Raw genomic sequence first — 18,015 nt, forward strand, 5'->3', positions numbered from 1 at the left:
TTTGAAAATTGCTCTTTCTAATTCTATGAAGAATTGAGTTAGAATTTTGCTGGGGATTGCATTGAATTTATAGTTTGCTTTTGGCAAAATGGCCATTTTTACTATATTAATCCTGTCGATCCATGAGCATGGGAGATCTTTCCATCTTCTGAGATCTTCTTCAATTTCTTTCTTTTGAGACTTGAAGTTCTTGTCATACAGATCTTTCAAATGCTTGGTTAAAGTCACCCCAAGGTATTTTATATTATTTGTGACTATTGTGAATGGTGTCATTTCCCTAATATCTTTCTCAGCCCATTTATCCTTTGAGTAGAGGAAGGCTACTGATTTTTTTTTTTTTACTTAATTTTGTATTCAGCAACTTTGCTAAAGTTGTTTATCAGGTTTAGGAGTTTTTGGGTGGAATTTTTGGTGTCACTTAAGTATACTATCACATCATCTGCAAATAGTGCTATTTTGACGTCTTCCTTTCCAATTTATATCCTGTTGACTTCCTTTTTGGTCTAATTGCTCTGGCTAGGATTTTGAGTACTATATTGTATAGGTAGGGAGAGAATGAGCAGCCTTGTCTAGTCCCTGATTTTAGTGGGATTGCTTCACATTTCTCTCCATTTAATTTGATGTAGGCTACTGGTTTGCTGTATCTTGCTTTTACTATGTTTAGGTATGGACCTTGAATTCCTGATCTTTCCAAGTCTTTTATTGTGAAGGCGTGTTGAATTTTGTCAAATGCTTTCTCAGTATCTAGTGAGATGATCATGTGGTCTTTTTTCTTTGAGTTTGTCTATATAGCAAATTACGTTGATGGTTTTCTGTATATTGAACCATCCCTGCATCCCTGGGTTCAAGCCTACTTGATCATGACGGATGATCATTTTGATGTGTTCTTGGATTCAGTTTGTGAGGATTTTATTGAGTATTTTTGCATCAATATTCATAAGGGAAATTGGTCTGAAGTTTTCTTTCTTTGTTGGGTCTTTGTGTGGTTTAGGTATCAGTGTAACTGTGGCTTCATGGAAGGAATTGGGTAGTGTTCCTCCTGTTTCTATTTTGTGGAATAGTTTGAAGAGTATTGATATTAGGTCTTCTTTGATGGTCTGATAGAATTCTTCACTAAACCCATCTGGTTCTGAGTTTTATTTTTGGTTTGCAGACTTTTAATAACTGTTTCTATTTATTTATGGGTTATGGGACTGTTTAGATGATGGTTTATCTGATCATGATTTAACTTTGGTATCTGGTATCTGTCGAGAAAATTGTCCATTTCATCTAGATTTTCTAGTTTTGTTGAGTATAGGCTTTTGTAGTAGGATCTGATGATTTTTTTTCATTTTCTTGGTTTCTGTTATAGCTCCCTTTTCATTTCTGATTTTGTTAATTTGGATACTGTCTCTAAGGTCTCTGGTTAGTCTGGCTAAGGGCTTATCTATCTTGTTTTTCTCAAAGGTCTAGACCCTGGTGTTGTTTCTTTGTATAGTTGTTTTGTTTCTAATCGGTTGATTTCAGCCCTGAGTTTGTGTATTTCCTGACATCTACTCCTCTTGGGCATATTCACTTCTTATTGTTCTAGAGTATTCACATGTGCTGCCAAACTGCGAGTGTATGCTTTCTCCAGCTTCTTTTTGGAGGCACTCAGAGGTCTGGATTTTCCTGTTAGTACTGCTTAATTGTATCTTATAAGTTTGGGTGTATTGTGCCTCCATTTTCATTAATTTCTAAAAAGTCTTTATTTCTTCCTTGACCAAGTTATTATTGAGTAGAGCATTGTTCAGCTGCCACATGTATGTGGGCTTTCTGTCATTTTTGTTGTTATTGAAGACCAGCCTTGGTCCATGGTGATCTGCTAGGATGCATGAGACTATTTCAATCTTCTTGATCTGTTGAGACCTGTTTTGTTTATGGTCAATTTTGGAGCAGGTACCATGAGGTGCTGAGAAGAAGGTATATTCTTTTGTTTTAGAATGAAATGTTCTATAGACATCTGTTAAGTCCATTTGGTTCATAACTTGTTAGTTTCACTGTATCTCTGTTTAGTTTCTCTTTCCATGATCTATCCATTGATGAGGTGTTGAAGTCTCCCACTATTATTGTGTGAGGTAAAATGTGTGCTTTGAGCTTTATTAAAGTTTCTTTTATGAATGTAGGTGTCCTTGCATTTGGAGCATAGATGTTCAGAATTGAGAATCATCTTGGTAGATTTTTCCTTTGATGAGTATAAAGTGTCCTTCCTTATCTTTTTTGATAACTTTTGGTTAAAAGTAGATTTCATTAGATATTAGAATGGCTACTCCAACTTGTTTCTTGGGGTCATTTGTGATTGTTGCTTCCTATTATTTCTGTTGTTAGAGGTAGAATTATGTTTGTGTCAGTCTCTTCTTCCTTTTGGGTTCATTGAAGGAAGATTACTTTCTTGCTTTCTCTAGGGTGTAGCTTCCCTCCTTGTGTTGGTGTTTTCCACTTTCAAATCAGACTGGGATACTTCAGAGAGGTGGATGGGGCCTTTACCCATTGCTGACATCATTTTCTCCTTATCACAGGACTGGAAACACACTTCCCCCTTCTCAATAGACATTACTCATATCATGACATCTAAAGTGATGTTATTTCTCTGCTGGTGAAATGAGCCAATTCAATCCAAATTGTGTGGTGTGTGTGTGTGTGTGTGTGTGTGTGTGTGTGTGTAAAATTCCTTTGGAATGCCCCTTGGTCTGGGTTAAAACCGGGTGTTACAGGACAATGCCTAGTGCCATTAAAGAACTTTTACAATTCCCAGGATGCTCTGGTTACCATTTTGAATATTACCACTGTTATCTCTGCCAAGCTCATCTCAGAAATACATATTATGGTCAAATCAAAAAGCAGGTGATATAAACTAGGATTGCTACTTTGAGTTTGATTTACCTCAACCTTGTTCCATGTAAGGAAGTAAATTTGGGTGTCAAAGGCAAATGGAGTTAACCTAGGTCATCCCCACCCCATAGGCTCTAACCACCCATGACTTGCCACTTCCTCCATCCCCTCCCTGCTTTCCTCCCACCTAGGTATTCAGCCACTTGGGAGAACATAGTTTCTGGTCTGAGTAGCTTATCAAAAAGTAAGCTAGAGGGTAACATCCAGGGTAGACCTTCTGTGGCCTCCTGGGGATAGATGGCCAACACTGGTGAATTAGGTAGCTATCTGGGGTGCTGCGTCCCCCATGTACTCATTAGGTTCTATCAGGGTATTTTAAGGAGCATGTTTAAGGAGTCATTTGTCCAGCAGAGGAGATGAGGCCTCCAAGAGATGAGGCCTCCAAGAGAAGAGTCAGTGGGACAGAGGCTGTCATTTTTCACTCCAACTCTGGGAAGATTAAGAATGGAACTTGTGCAGGAGGTAGGGTGGGCGTGGAGGGATAGCACACATCTTTAATCCCAGCATTTGGGAGGCAGAGACAGGTGGATCTCTAAGTTTGAGGTCAGCCTGGTCTACAGAGTGAGTACCAGAACAGCCAGGGCTGTTATACAGTAAAACCCTGTCTGGAAAACCCAAGGAAAAAAAATTCAGAAAGGAACATGTGAGAGAGAAGACTCAGGATGATCCTGAGATTCTTCACAGTTGCTGGGTTTATCATAAAAGAGTGTAACATCAAGCTATATCTTCCTCCCCTTTTTGCTCTAGTTAAAAAATGCTTAAGTATCTTTTGTGGGTTATATTTACTTAGTACTGGTAATTAGTCTATCCCTCTGAACAAGCTACAGAAAGGATTACACCTACCAAACCGCTTATTTGAGAGAAGCACATGGAAATTAGAATTCTCATTTGTTGATCATGTAAACATTTTGAGTGTTTTCGAAGGCCACAGACTGCACTTTCTACACGTGTCTCCCTTGCTGCTCTGTGTTCATGGTGTTATAGGAGGAGTCCTTGAGAACGGAAGGGGCTGGATGTTCTTGATGAGCACCTGCCTTCTCTGCTTTCTGTGATTAATGGACCTTCAGCTAGAGCCCTTCATTTTAGAAGTGAGAAGACCGGAAGTTGTGAGAAGGCAGACTTTGAAATTGCATCTTTTGGACCTTTGCTCTTTAAACTGTGTCTGACCCTTGGGCCAAGGACTTTGATAGAAACACAGGCTCTTGGACTTTCTTAGGCTGATTGGTTGACTCTTCACTTGATCCTGATTCCTAAGTGACCTGTATGCTCATGCGAACCTGAAAGTCCTTTTAGGTTGGCATGCTATCCACAGAAACACCTTCAGAAATAAATTTCTTACTTAGGGTTTAATATGTGTTTGAGGGGAGAAGACACAGGCTACAGGCTGTTCTGAGAGAACAGGTCTTTTGGGTTCAGACTCCATCCTAGAGAACCTTATCTAAAGTTCAACTCAAGCTAACTAACAGGCCGGTACCTAGTACTAGTTTCCAGGTTACCCCACAACAAAACCTGCATCTAGCACCAGTTTCCAGGTTATTTCCAAACAAACCTGCACCTCCAGGTTACAAGTCCACCCTGGAACGTCACTTTCTAACAACCACTAGTCAGGAGGGAAACAGAAGTTAAGTTTTTGGTTTGGTTCCCATACCAGCCAATTACGTTAAGGACCATAATGGCCCTTCAATCAAATGTGCACCAGGCTAGATACCTGCTTCTTGCCTCTATAAATGCTTGCCTGAACCTGGGCTTGGGACTGGGCATGGGGTCCTATGCCTTTAATCCCAGCACTCTCTGAGTTTGAGGTCAGCCTGGGCTATAGACCAAGTATCAGAATGGCCAGGGCTGAAGAGAAAAATCCTGTTGTGAACCTTCCCCTCTTAAAAAAGAAAGGGTGGCTGCCCTGGAACCCATCTTCTTCAGGACCACAAGTGAGCCTTAAGTCCAATTTGGGAAAGCGATGGGAAGACACCCTGGACTGTGACTTTTGTGCTTTTTCATAAATTTATTTAATCCAGTGAGGATACAGAAAGTTGAACCTGGCCTAGGACAAAAGCCCATGTTCCCTTTCTCACAATTCTGGTGAAGGCCATTTTTGGCCAGACAGGATCTTAGTCTTCAGAGGCGAACCCCAAGACCTGAGTGTGACTTCCTCATCAGGGCATTTACTAATATGGAGGCTGTTTCAATTTGACATAATCTTATCCTCCTTTCCCCTGATAAATATCACATTTCCATTTCTGTCTCTGCTAGGCTACTTCTGATTCCTTCTGACAGTCCCTGAAGGGGGTCACATCCTTTCTCCAAACATCAATTTAAACCAAGTTTAAACAAAACTGAACACTTTAGGGAACGAGCTACAGTTTTATTTTTCTCATAGTAACCATCAGTTGGCTTTTAAAAATGGTTTTAAACATTTGGTTATCTACAACTAATAGGTGACTTTAGGACTCACTGCACCATTTAGAAAGTGATTTTCCAGTGAAAAGTTTTCTATGGTGACATGCTGAATTCACCAGGAAAAAAAAAATCTCCACGAGACAATAATGATCTTACCTGTTTTGTGGAGGGTTTTCTTACATTAAAATTTCTAAGCTCATGTAAAATGAGTAATTTTGGATAAAAATAACATCTCTGTAAATGTTTGAAAAGGTTAATATAACATAGTCTGCTATATTCGTAGAAGAAAGAAAATGCTGCTATTGCCAGAATTGTGTTCATTATTTCTATGTATTACTTTTCCATAAGCAGGAGATATACTTATTTCCCTGAAGTAGAATTTTCTCCCATAAAGCCTTGATGCACATATGACAGAAGCTCACTGACAGAGATTCTCTTCTTGACTAAACCTATCCAGCTAGACTCTTCCCATCACCTAGGTCCTGACTTTTGGCTACCTGCATTGCTCCCTACATTACTCAATTGTAGCAAGACTCGTGCTAAGACAGGGCCCTCTGTGCATAGCGACAGCCCTTGATACCTCATCAGGCTCCTCCCCCTCTTCCATCCCCCAACAGATGTATAAGCAACCTGGTTTGCCTTCAGCAAGATTCCAACTGGATTGATCTGTTGAGAATTCCTCCTGCCCTGTGCTTGTTCTCTCACTAACTTCCCACTCATCCCCTGTGATCCTTGGAACTATTCTCTTTGCCTGTAAATTCTGACTTTTTCTTTTAGTAGGTAAGCCCAGTTTCCCCACTGCAGCGATCCCCGTGCCTCCTGGGATGGTCTTCGGTAGAGCCAGCATACTGTCTTTTAATAGTAACAAACTTAAATGAATAACTTTCAGTTTCATCCTACTTAGCCGTGATTTATGTACCAAACTCAGTAAGTTAACGAGCCCCACCCCCCTCCCCACTAACAAGCACATTAGGAGTGACCACTGAAAGCCTTTAATTCTGCCTCACCCATCCTTCTTCTGCTTCCACGGGTGGCACTCTATGCTTACCAGAAGCTGGCTGCACATGCACCTGACCTGTTTTTTCCACTTCTGTTTGTTGTTAATTATATGTTCGCTTGCAACTCAATCACATAAATGGCGGAATGGGCATGAGAGGAATGGAAACTATTGCTATGAAATGGTGTGAGACCCAGGAAAGAAGACCAAGGAATTGGTGCAGTGAAGCAAATGTGGACCACATAATTAAAGAGATCAAGACCTAAAGGGGGAGCCCATGCTTAGACTGAGGGCCACACGTCTTACAGCTCTCACTCTATGTTAAAGAATTCTGAACCTGAGAAGTCAAGGCTATGGAGAGCTGGGAGGATCAAAAGACGATGGCAAACTCCAGATTGAAGAGCGCTTCTAGTGGAAAGGCTGCTGTGCACTCAAGACGCTCAAATAAGTGTATGCCACCATAGAACCCCTGGGTATTATGCTTTGTGCTGTCTTTTCCAATAGCAAGTATCAGTTATGATTTGGTTACATATTGGAAGGTTTGTGAAGTCATGCTTTGTGCTAAAAGAAACAAGGTTTACACAAGACAGCCACCAATCACATGCTAATAGGTTCGTCTTATCACTAAAGGAAAACAAAAGCTAGCTAAGACCTGCTCCATGGCTCTCAGCCTCCCCTTCTCCAGTTCCCTTTAAGAAAGATCCTGCATCAGATTTTTTTAGTCTATACTAGAAAAATCCTTGGAGTGAAGTCAAAGCATTTAAACCCAGCTTGAGTCTTTCTTTGATAATTAGTTGTGAGGTCTTAGGCCAGTCTCTCAGAGTTTTCCTGGACCAAATACTTGTGCTAGGCTGGGTGTGTGGTTGACCCCGTGAAGATGACTTAGCCTTCCACTTTGGTCTTGGGGTGGAACTCTGCTATTGCTGGTTTCCTCCACATCTTCCACATCTATCTACCTCCATGCAAGCTTTCATATCTGCTGTACAGTGATCAGAATCCCCAAACCTCCGACAATGTTGTCTGAATTAATTTGGGCTTCCCTTGGCCAAACACCACCATAGTCCATAAAAGTCTGATCTCAGTGGCCTGTCCCCAGCCACCAGTCCCTGTCCAACCTCAATGCTTAACTGGCTACAAGTTTCCTCTTTATGTATATTTTTTCAGTTTCTTAATATGTCTCTGTTTAAATGTGGTACTTGAAGTAGAAGAAATTAAAAAAAAAAGAGCTAATCAAGTTCAGCAATCACTCTATTAGACTCATACATTGAAATGTTGACAAGCACCAAGCATGATGGTAAATCCCTGTAATCTTAACACTAGGTAGGTGGAGACAACAGAGTCAGGTGTTCAAGGCCAGCCTAGCTAGCTATCGAGCTCCTGTCTCGAAAAAGAAGAAAGAAAAAAGGAAAAAGAAAGATACTTAGAATGATCCCATTATTAAGTCATTAGTAATAGGAGTTGAGGAGGGGAAAAAAGGAAAGGGAAAACTTAACCACCACCACCAACAAAACAAACAAACAAGCAAACAAAAACCGTATTTTTTGAATTATTTCTCCTTCTCATCGTTTACCACTTTGAATATTTGCACCAGGCAACCGTGAGTTAAGTGCTCAGGCCTTGAAACAGATAGCCTAGATTTGTCTCTCCCATTCCTGGGCCTGTGGTCCTAGGTAAGTCACTTAAGTTTTCTGAGCCCCAGTTTTCTTCTCAGTATAATGGGGCTAATAATAGTTCTTATCTCACAGGGTTTCTGGATGACCAAATGGGATAAAGTCGTTTCTTAACTATGGTCACTCAGTAGCAGTTATGTCTAGTATTTCTGTTGTTGAGGGGTAGACAGGAAAGGGGAAAAGAGGAAGAGACACAAGCATTGACAGGGGGAAGAGGGTCCTGGACTGACCCCGTCTAGCCTCCCTCAGCTCAGGGCCTAAAAAGGAGTCACTTGAAAAGCTCCGGAGAAATAATATAGCTTTTAAAATCTCGGATATATACATGTACAGATGCATGCGCAGGAAATACACCAACACCTTCATAGGCACACACTCATGCATGTGCACACACATGTGGTGTTCTTGCACTTAGAAACGTTAAAGAGTTCATCATTGATAAGCTTTATCTAGACACAACCTCGCACTTTATTTCTTCCATCTTTTTAAATTATTTATTTATTTGCTTATTTTCAAGTGCGTCCTGAAGTGCTGGGGATTTAATTCAGGGTCTCATCCGTGCTAACTAATCAGTGGTTCCCTACCACTGAGCTACCCTTCCATCTCCAGTTTTCAATTACTATTTACAGTAGCCACCAGTGGGATCCACTATATACTCAAATATATCTATGGACTTTCACAAAATCAAATAGAACCAAGGAAAATAAACCAGAGACATATGAACGGGGGTGGGGTGGGTGGCTTTTGAATTTGCGCTGGAGAGTATTTACAACAAAAGTCAGCTCACCTTAGCTAGGAAGAAGTGTAAATATCAGATGCCAGCCACCGCATACTTCTGACTCACATTTGGAAAACCTGACATTTAAGCGTGTCCAGGGAGAGGCAGAAACTGTCTGCTTATATGGGCGATGCCCCCAGTTTACCCAAGTCCACCTAGGCACTAAATAGCACATGAAGGTCAGAGACATTTTGCCCAATTCAGTGAGCAGGGAGACCAGATCGAAGCCCAGTCTAGTCTCTGATATCTTTGGTCAAATGGCTAGGGCACAGCATGCCTGTTTGGCAGGAGAAAAGACAGTGAAATGCTCTTTACAGAGCGTGTTCTTCCCAACCCTGAAGCAGACACTTGCAATGCACTTGGAATTTGAAGCAACCATTATAACAACACCAATGACGACAGCTATTAAGAAAGAAGATTAATGTGAGTCTGTTCATAATACGTGCTGAACACCACACATTTGTCACGCACCAATGGGATCCCTCTTTTTCAACCTTCTCCTACTCCAAGCTGTTAGCTGAGGAAGGAAAGTGGTGGCTGAATTCACTGTCCTTGATCCAACGTGGGTGGGCAGTGGTCACTAATTATATCACATGCTCTTGTTCGAGTTCCTGCTGTAAGCTAGACATCTTGCTAAACATGAGGCACAGGGAAGAAAGGCCACCCAATGTGAATAGGACATGGCCTTTCCTCTTCTGCAGTTCACTCTGAAGTTCAAGATACATTTAGATCTAGGTGTACATTAGAACCATCTGTTTTGTGACAAAAGTGCTCCTGGAGAGATGGGACACATGCATTTACTCATCCAAGACAAGGATCCCAGGACAGACCAAAATATAGAAACCACCAAAGTCCAACTCCAGTAAACCAGTGAGTTTTATTTAAGCTACTTACAGTAGTATTGGTGAGGTTATACTAACAGGAGTAGGAATGAAGCAAAGACAGCAGCATCACCAAGGCCCACCCCAGCATGGGTGACAGCTCAGAAAAAAACTGGGAAATATGAAACACACTGCACACAGCCTGTAGGCAACTCAACAGATTGGAGAATGTCCCTTCTAAGTGACTCTGGTCTAAAGCTCTTCCAGGCTGCTCTGCCCGTTTCTGCTTCTTCCAGACAGAGGTCTGGTCTCAAAGTCTTCTTTGCATCCTAACTTTGCTCCTTAGAGAGGGAGTCTCAGCTTTCATTGTTTACTCTGGCAGTGAGAGGAGCAAGTGAATCTGGTTAGTTTCAGGGACTTCCTGAAGCTACTATTTTGAGTTGTTTACCTCCCAGCCTAAGGAGCTTCCCTGTAGCATGGAAAGTTTCTATTTCTGAGGACTCTTATACAGCACCTTCTGAGGAAGCCAGATGTGGTAACCCATGATTGTCCATCCAGTGTTCTGAAGACTGGAGTAGGAGGATCCTGACTTCAAAGCAAGCCTGGACTATATAACAGGTCCATGTCTCAAACACAAGCAAAGCATCTGAAGGGTTCACAGTAGGCCTAGAGAAAAGATACCTTTAAAGACTTTCCCACATGATTTTTTTTTTATTAACTTGAGTATTTCTTATTTACATTTCGAGTGTTATTCCCTTTCCCGGTTTATGGGCCCACATTCCCATAACCCCTCCCCTTCTTTATGGGTGTTCCCCTCCCCATCCTTCCCCCATTCCGCCCTCCCCCCAACAATCACATTCACTGGGGGTTCAGTCTTAGCAGGACCCAGGGCTTCCCCTTCCACTGGTGCTCTTACTAGGATATTCATTGCTTCCTATGAGGTCAGAGTCCAGGGTCAGTCCATGTATAGTCTTTAGGTAGTGGCTTAGTCCCTGGAAGCTCTGGTTGCTTGGCATTATTGTACATATGGGGTCTCGAGCCCCTTCAAGCTTTTCAGTTCTTTCTCTGATTCCTTCAACGGGGATCCTGTTCTTAATTCAGTGGTTTGCTGCTGGCATTCGCCTCTGTGTTTGCTGTATTCTGGCTGTGTCACTCAGGAGCGATCTACATCCGGGTCCTGTCTGCCTGCACTTCTTTGCTTCATCCATCTTGTCTAATTGGGTGGCTGTATATGCATGGGCCACATGTGGGGCAGGCTCTGAATGGGTGTTCCTTCAGTCTCTGTTTTAATCTTTGCCTCCCTATTCCCTGCCAAGGGTATTCTTGTTCCCCTTTTAAAGAAGGAGTGAAGCATTCACATTTTGATCATCCGTCTTGAGTTTCGTTTGTTCTAGGCATCTAGGGTAATTCAAGCATTTGGGCTAATAGCCACTTATCAATGAGTGCATACCATGTGTGTTTTTCTGTGATTGGGTTACCTCACTCAGGATGATATTTTCCAGTTCCAACCATTTGCCTACAAATTTCATAAAGTCATTGTTTTTGATAGCTGAGTAATATTCCATTGTGTAGATGTACCACATTTTCTGTATCCATTCCTCTGTTGAAGGGCATCTGGGTTCTTTCCAGCTTCTGGCTATTATAAATAAGGCTGCGATGAACATAGTGGAGCACGTGTCTTTTTTATATGTTGGGGCATCTTTTGGGTATATGCCCAAGAGAGGTATAGCTGGATCCTTAGGCAGTTCAATGTCCAATTTTCTGAGGATCCTCCAGACTGATTTCCAGAGTGATTGTACCAGTCTGCAATCCCACCAACAATGGAGGAGTGTTCCTCTTTCTCCACATCCTCGCCAGCATTTGCTGTCACCTGAGTTTTTGATCTTAGCCATTCTCACTGGTGTGAGGTGAAATCTCAGGGTTGTTTTGATTTGCATTTCCCTTATGACTAAAGAGGTTGAACACTTCTTTAGGTGTTTCTCGGCCATTCGGCATTCCTCAGCTGTGAATTCTTTGTTTAGCTCTGAACCCCATTTTTTAATAGGGTTATTTGTCTCCCTGTGGTCTAACTTCTTGAGTTCTTTGTATATTTTGGATATAAGACCTCTATCTGTTGTAGAATTGGTAAAGATCTTTTCCCAATCTGTTGGTTGCCGTTTTGTCCTAACCACAGTGTCCTTTGCCTTACAGAAGCTTTGCAGTTTTATGAGATCCCATTTGTCGATTCTTGATCTTAGAGCATAAGCCATTGGTGTTTTGTTCAGGAAATTTTTTCCAGTGCCCATGTGTTCCAGATGCTTTCCTAGTTTTTCTTCTATTAGTTTGAGTGTGTCTGGTTTGATGTGGAGGTCCTTGATCCACTTGGACTTAAGCTTTGTACAGGGTGATAAGCATGGATCGATCTGCATTCTTCTACATGTTGACCTCCAGTTGAACCAGCACCATTTGCTGAAAATGCTATCTTTTTTCCATTGGATGCTTTTGGCTCCTTTGTCAAAAATCAAGTGACCATAGGTGTGTGGGTTCATTTCTGGGTCTTCAATTCTGTTCCATTGGTCTATCTGTCTGTCTCTGTACCAATACCATGCATGCAGTTTTTATCACTATTGCTCTGTAATACTGCTTGAGTTCAGGGATAGTGATTCCCCCTGAAGTCCTTTTATTGTTGAGGATAGTTTTAGCTATCCTGGGCTTTTTGTTATTCCAGATGAATTTGCAAATTGTTCTGTCTAACTCTTTGAAGAAATGGATTGGTATTTTGATGGGGATTGCTGTAGATTGCTTTTGGTAAAATGGCCATTTTTCTATATTAATCCTGCCAATCCATGAGCATGGAGATCTTTCCATCTTCTGAGGTCTTCTTCAATTTCTTCTTCAGAGTCTTGAAGTTCTTATTGTACAGATCTTTTACTTGCTTGGTTAAAGTCACACCGAGGTACTGTATATTATTTGGGTCTATTATGAAGGGTGTCGTTTCCCTAATTTCTTTCTTGGCTTGTTTCTCTTTTGTGTAGAGGAAGGCTACTGATTTATTTGAGTTAATTTTATACCCAGCCACTTTGCTGAAGTTGTTTATCAGCTTTAGTAGTTCTCTGGTGGAACTTTCCCCCACATGATTTTAATGTGAAGATGCATCTTTGAATATTTCTTTTCTTGCTATAGTAATTACCACAAAATCAAATACATGTTGTAATTAAATCAAGTGCATTATGCTTATGGGGAAAAAAGGAGAAAAACCAGTTTAATTAATTCTAGGGACTTCTGTAAAGCTCCACAAGGTGGTTGTGCTGGGTTTTGAGTTGGGGGGGTGTTGGAAGTCCTTTGAGTATGTACGGTAATGATGACACACTGGGGCCAGCTGCAGGGAGACAGATCAACTTTACCTGGGGTGATTGAAAGATTGTATGTGTTTGGGAACAGAGTGGAGGTAGGAATATCCAAGATGGGCAAAGGTCATTGGCTGAAGTCTTAAGGCACTGAGATGCTTCATTAGCATGGGGAAGCATTTCAGGAATCTTAGGTGCTAGATGACTGGGTTCTTATTGGGAGACAGGAAGTTAGTTGAACCTGTAGTCTAACTAAGGCTACATGACATTTTTCAGGTAGAGGCGTGAGGGGTTCAAGGTCAGAGAAGGGGGAACTCTGCTCCTAAAGGGAATCCTCCATTTTGCCTAGCCCTGAAAGCTATCTGGACACTGGTAGTTGTTGATCTTAATTAACAGCAAGAGAGGAGGCTAGAAGAGAAATTGTAGGCAACTCAAGGGTTGCTCCTTTAGGGAACTGAACAACAGATTGGACAATATCTATATCTAAAGAGACCATTTTATAACCATGTGGGAGACAAACAGAATGAAGCACAAGAAAGATGGGACGAGAGAGAGGAAAGGGGCCATGGAAGAAAGGCAGATAACTGAGCCTGCTGTAGTGCTTGGAGCCATTTGCTGAGGCCTTGACTTTGGATGCCAACTGTAAATTTCCATATACCCAAGAGAGGCATTTTCCTTATATCCTATGTTTAAGCTATTCTCTCTCCTCTTTCCAGTTCCAACACTTGTTACAAAGACCAGATGGAGAGATGTCACTACTCAGGTAAGTCTAGCTTCCCAAGGAAGACAAGAAGGTGGACTGGTCTAAGCCAGGCCATCAGGTCTAAAGAAGGGAGAACGGGTTGGAGGTATCTTTAGCAGGAAAAGTCACAGTCCTTATAAGTTTTGAAGTGGAGATTTGAAGATGGAGATGAGATGAAGAGTTGAAGCTCCCATTGAGTATTCTCACTCGGGTTAACTCATCATCAGATTAATAAAGGAGAGAAACTCAGAAGTGGGCAGGGCTAACAGCGTCATGCCTAGGGTAGGGAGGATGCTCATATCCTTAACGGGCACTGGACTTTTTACAGGTGAATGGGGCAGAATATAGGATCTCAGGCGATAGACAAAACCACTGATGGATATCGGGACATTTTGTGAAGGAAGCAGGGCTTGAGTCGAGCTTCCAAAAGTAAGGAGAGAAGGGAACCTTTGTACATGGTTGATGGGGACCTACATTGGTATAGACATTATGGGGACAGAGTATTCCTGAAGAAATTAAAACTGCCATGTGATCCAGAAATGCCTCTTCTGAGTGTCTATCCCCAGGAAAAGAGAACACTGCCCTGTAATGGTACTTGTGTGTCTGTGTCCATTGCAGTATGATGCACACTGGCCAATTTGTCCATCCATTAATGTTAAAGTAACCACTGTGTGTGTGTGTGTGTGTGTGTGTGTGTGTGTGTGTGTGTGCGTACGCGCAAGTGCGTGCTCACGGGCACATAGACATATTGGCATGTGTGAAAATTCACATACACTATCATGTCAGACTTAAAAATGTTGTTGCAGCATGGATGAACCTAGAGAGAAAAATCTTTAAGTAAACAAGAAAATTAATCACTAACAAAGATATTGGGGATCATTTATGGTTCCCTGAGTGGGGAACTGATGAAATTAAGTCCCTTGTGTGAGAATCAGAAACTTTTTAGAAAGAGTTGAGCTCAAATATTTCACACTTTGTGAATCACAGAGACCATGGAAACTGCTCACCTTTGCTGTTGCACTGTGAAACCAGCCACGGACAACACATAACAAATGGACACTATTATGTTCCAATAAAGCTTTATTTAAAAAAAAGCAGGGAGCTAAATTTGGCTTGTGAGCTGTTGTATGCAGATCACTCCTGGCCAGCAAATACTTGCCCACAGCAGGTATGTACTGTAGAATTAGAGGAGAACTTCTGAGGGGCCACAGAAATCTAAATACCAAAGCTGGGGTAAGGGAAGGATGAAATTTGCTTGAGAGACATGGCTCAATGGCGGTAGTTTGTAAACTGTCAAACAAGTGATTATCCTGCAAGAATAAATGAAAGAAAACCAAATTCCAAGCGAAAATGGCCGTATTTGGAGGACAGGAGGGCAAGGAAGGATTTGAAAAGGCTGGCAAGGAGAGAAGAAGAGGGTCCAGGTGGAAGGGAGTGGAGGAGAGGCAAGGCCTGGTGATGCTACTCAGAAAACAAGAACTCAGATAGACTGTTGAGTTTGTTCCAGAAGTCACTGGCGAGGTCTGGAGAGGAAACCTCAGGCCATTGCTAAGGATGTAAACACTCACAGAGAAGGCAATGAGAGGTCAATGAACTGGGAGATCAGGAGAAGAAGTTCACAGGGCACTTCAGAGAAGCCAAAGCACACATAGTTGAGGGAAGGGACCCAGAGCAGATAGATGTAGTGAGGGTGGGGGGTGGGGAGGTTGGGGGAGGGGTTTGGGGAAGGCAGGTGGCAGGAGAACCCCAGGTGAGAGGAGAAGCACGTGAGTGTCTAGAGAACATGGCTGAGGATAACAGAACCTCATTACAGTACACCCCAAAGTGGGCAACTATGCCATTTTGAGCCTTGTTTCTTGAATATATATTAAAAAAAATCCAAGTTTATGAAACATTTTTAATCTCCTGAGCCAAAGAGTAACTGAGTCAATGAACGAGCTTCAGCACTAAATTTTAAAAGGAACCACCAGTGTTTTAGAGGAGCAGAACTGGAAAACAAGGTGTCATTGATGTGCATACTGACTCTCTTAGTAATCTATAGCAACAGAAATGGGGGGATATGGGGAGTAGGGGGAGTGCTTCTCACTGTTTAAGCCTGAGGTTCAGGTACTGGAAACACAGCTGTACTACCCAGGGGAGTAGGTCTCAGAGTGACCTCAAAGGTTAGCACAGTGCTAGATCAATAAAATTGTTTGGAAATAAATCATACAAACCATCCAAGATCCATTCCTGGGAAATTATCTACGACTTTTTTTTTGTTCATTTTGTCTTCATTTTGCCTTCGTTTTAGAGTTATGTGGTAGGCATCAAAATAACCAGAAGAATTCACAGCACTTGTTATGTGTTACAACAAACAAACAAACATATAACCATTGTGGTGCTCTGATGTAACCTTTAAAAAGCTTAGGCCTTTATACAATGTGTTTTGGTCTTATTCATCAACTACTCTCCCTTAACTCCTCCTAGATTGGCAGGCAGCGAGATTGTCAGTCCAGACCAGTGAGTATGTAGATGCCCAGTGTGTAACCCACTCCTGGCAGGTGAAAATGAGGTGAGTTCAAGCCAGCATTTCTTGATACCTGAGATTTATTCCATCACTAATCCTAAAACATCAGACAAGGACTCCTCCATCTCAAAGCACCAGAGCTGTTGGTTAGGGGTAAGGGATGTGTACCCTACTGCTGTATGGTGCCACACAGGTTTTGTTGTGGTTCACAGCTGTTGTGGCTGGGTAGTACCGTTGGTTAATTCCTTCCTTTGGAAGCTTTGTGATACCTTCTGGTACCATGAAGGCTAGTCCTCAGGCAGGGTGCAGCTTGGATTCTGTAGGGCCTGTATCTGAGGTACATGGTGTCTTCATCAGTAGGGACTTATCTCCCACCTCTGGGAGGAAACCAGGAGAAATGGCATCACTGAAGGTTTGGCTCCACCAGTAATCCTTCTTATCATAGCTAAGCATTTGACAGGGATAATGCAAAAATCAAATTCTGACTATAAAATATTGAGTGTCTTGAGAGAGTGTTATAAATTACACACTTAGGACTTTTTTTCCTGGAGAAGTGATTCCCAAATGTACACGTATATAAGAGACATTGCAGAAAAGTTCCCAGCAGCCCACAGGGAAATGACAAAGACAAGAACAGTGATGTGGTTCTTTTGGAGAATAAGTTGCTCCATTTGGAAGGAGGTCTTTTGCTCTAAGGGTCTTTTCTCCCTCTTGATTTATGTAAACATGGTTTCTTTTTTTTATAGTATAGAACAGAGTTTATTCAGGGTATGGGGAGGGGAGTTAAGAGGGTGGTAGGGCAGAGAGAGAGAGAGAGAGGAGAAAAGAAGAGAAGAGAAGAGAAGAGAAGAGAAGAGAAGAGAAGAGAAGAGAAGAGAAGAGAAGAGAAGAGAAGAGGAGTAGAGCAGAGTAGAGGCACTAGCCATGAGCACATGGAGAGAAGGGGAAGGGGAATGGAGAGAAAAGGGACAAAGGGGGAAGAGGGTAAGAGAGCAAGAGAGTAAACATGGTTTCTATCTTATGCACTGACAGAAGCAGAAAGAGTAGAGTGTGCACTAACGAGTAAAGCTAATTTTCAGTTCTTTAGCCAATTAGACACCTTCTTATGTCAAATTCTCATTTAGAAAGTTATAAAATCCAAAAGACTTGGGACCACTAATATAAAATCCCCAGTGGTAGAAATAATCTTTTGGAAACACAGAACTCTGAAAAAGGGTTAAAGAAAGAAAATCCATTTGCCATTGCATGGAAGAGAATAGAGAAGCCTTCTATATTCATGCTCAGTGACTACATGACACTGCTGTGAACTTTGTGTCATCTGTGTTTAGAGGTACGCTCCATGCTGCTTCCCCTCTCTTTGATCCTGACTGACAGTTCCTTGAGTGTAAGTGAAGTGTAGCAGAAGTGGTACCCAGCCTGGAGCTTTCTGGACAAGGTCACAGAAGGTAATGCAACCTCCACCTTCTTGAGTGGGACACATATTCTTGGAGGTTGACATGCATTTGTAAGTCTGAGTAGCCTGAGGTTGGCGTGTAAATGTTACCTGTAGGTATTGTCCTGGAAAGTCCCACCCACAACCTGCTGTGTCCACAAGGAGAGATGCCTTGTGGAGTGCTGTGGGGTTGGCATCCTCAGTGGACAGGGCTGCCTTATTTCAAAACTTAGTTTCAGCTGTTGGAAATGGTGATTTTTAAAACTTTCTATCTCTTACATTTTAATTCTCTAGCCATCTGAAAGACATTTTGAATTATTTTTCTACAGTTCTCCTCCTTCAGACTGGTGCTGAGCACATCCCATCAGAAAACAAGTTGTCTGCGATTGGGGAAATGTTTGAGCTAGCCGTCACTCTACTGGACAGAGTCATTAAACAA

General features: G+C 41.9%; 1 protein-coding gene and 1 long non-coding RNA gene across 2 annotated transcripts in view; one reads left to right on the forward strand and one right to left on the reverse strand.

Annotated features, from left to right (window-relative positions):
* The window catches only part of LOC147996000 (uncharacterized), a 44,443-nt gene extending 26,854 nt beyond the window's left edge, over positions 1-17,589 (forward strand). Inside the window, exons 2-3 of the long non-coding RNA XR_015673779.1 lie at positions 13,613-13,659; positions 16,105-17,589. This is a non-coding gene — a long non-coding RNA (uncharacterized LOC147996000). The remainder of the gene's footprint in view (positions 1-13,612; positions 13,660-16,104) is intronic.
* Positions 1-18,015, reverse strand: part of Sv2c (synaptic vesicle glycoprotein 2c) — a 192,516-nt gene that overhangs the window by 100,845 nt on the left and 73,656 nt on the right.

This window comes from Rattus norvegicus, chromosome 2, assembly GCF_021556685.1.
Source record: "Rattus norvegicus strain SHRSP/BbbUtx chromosome 2, alternate assembly SHRSP_T2T, whole genome shotgun sequence".
Taxonomy (NCBI): domain Eukaryota; kingdom Metazoa; phylum Chordata; class Mammalia; order Rodentia; family Muridae; genus Rattus; species Rattus norvegicus.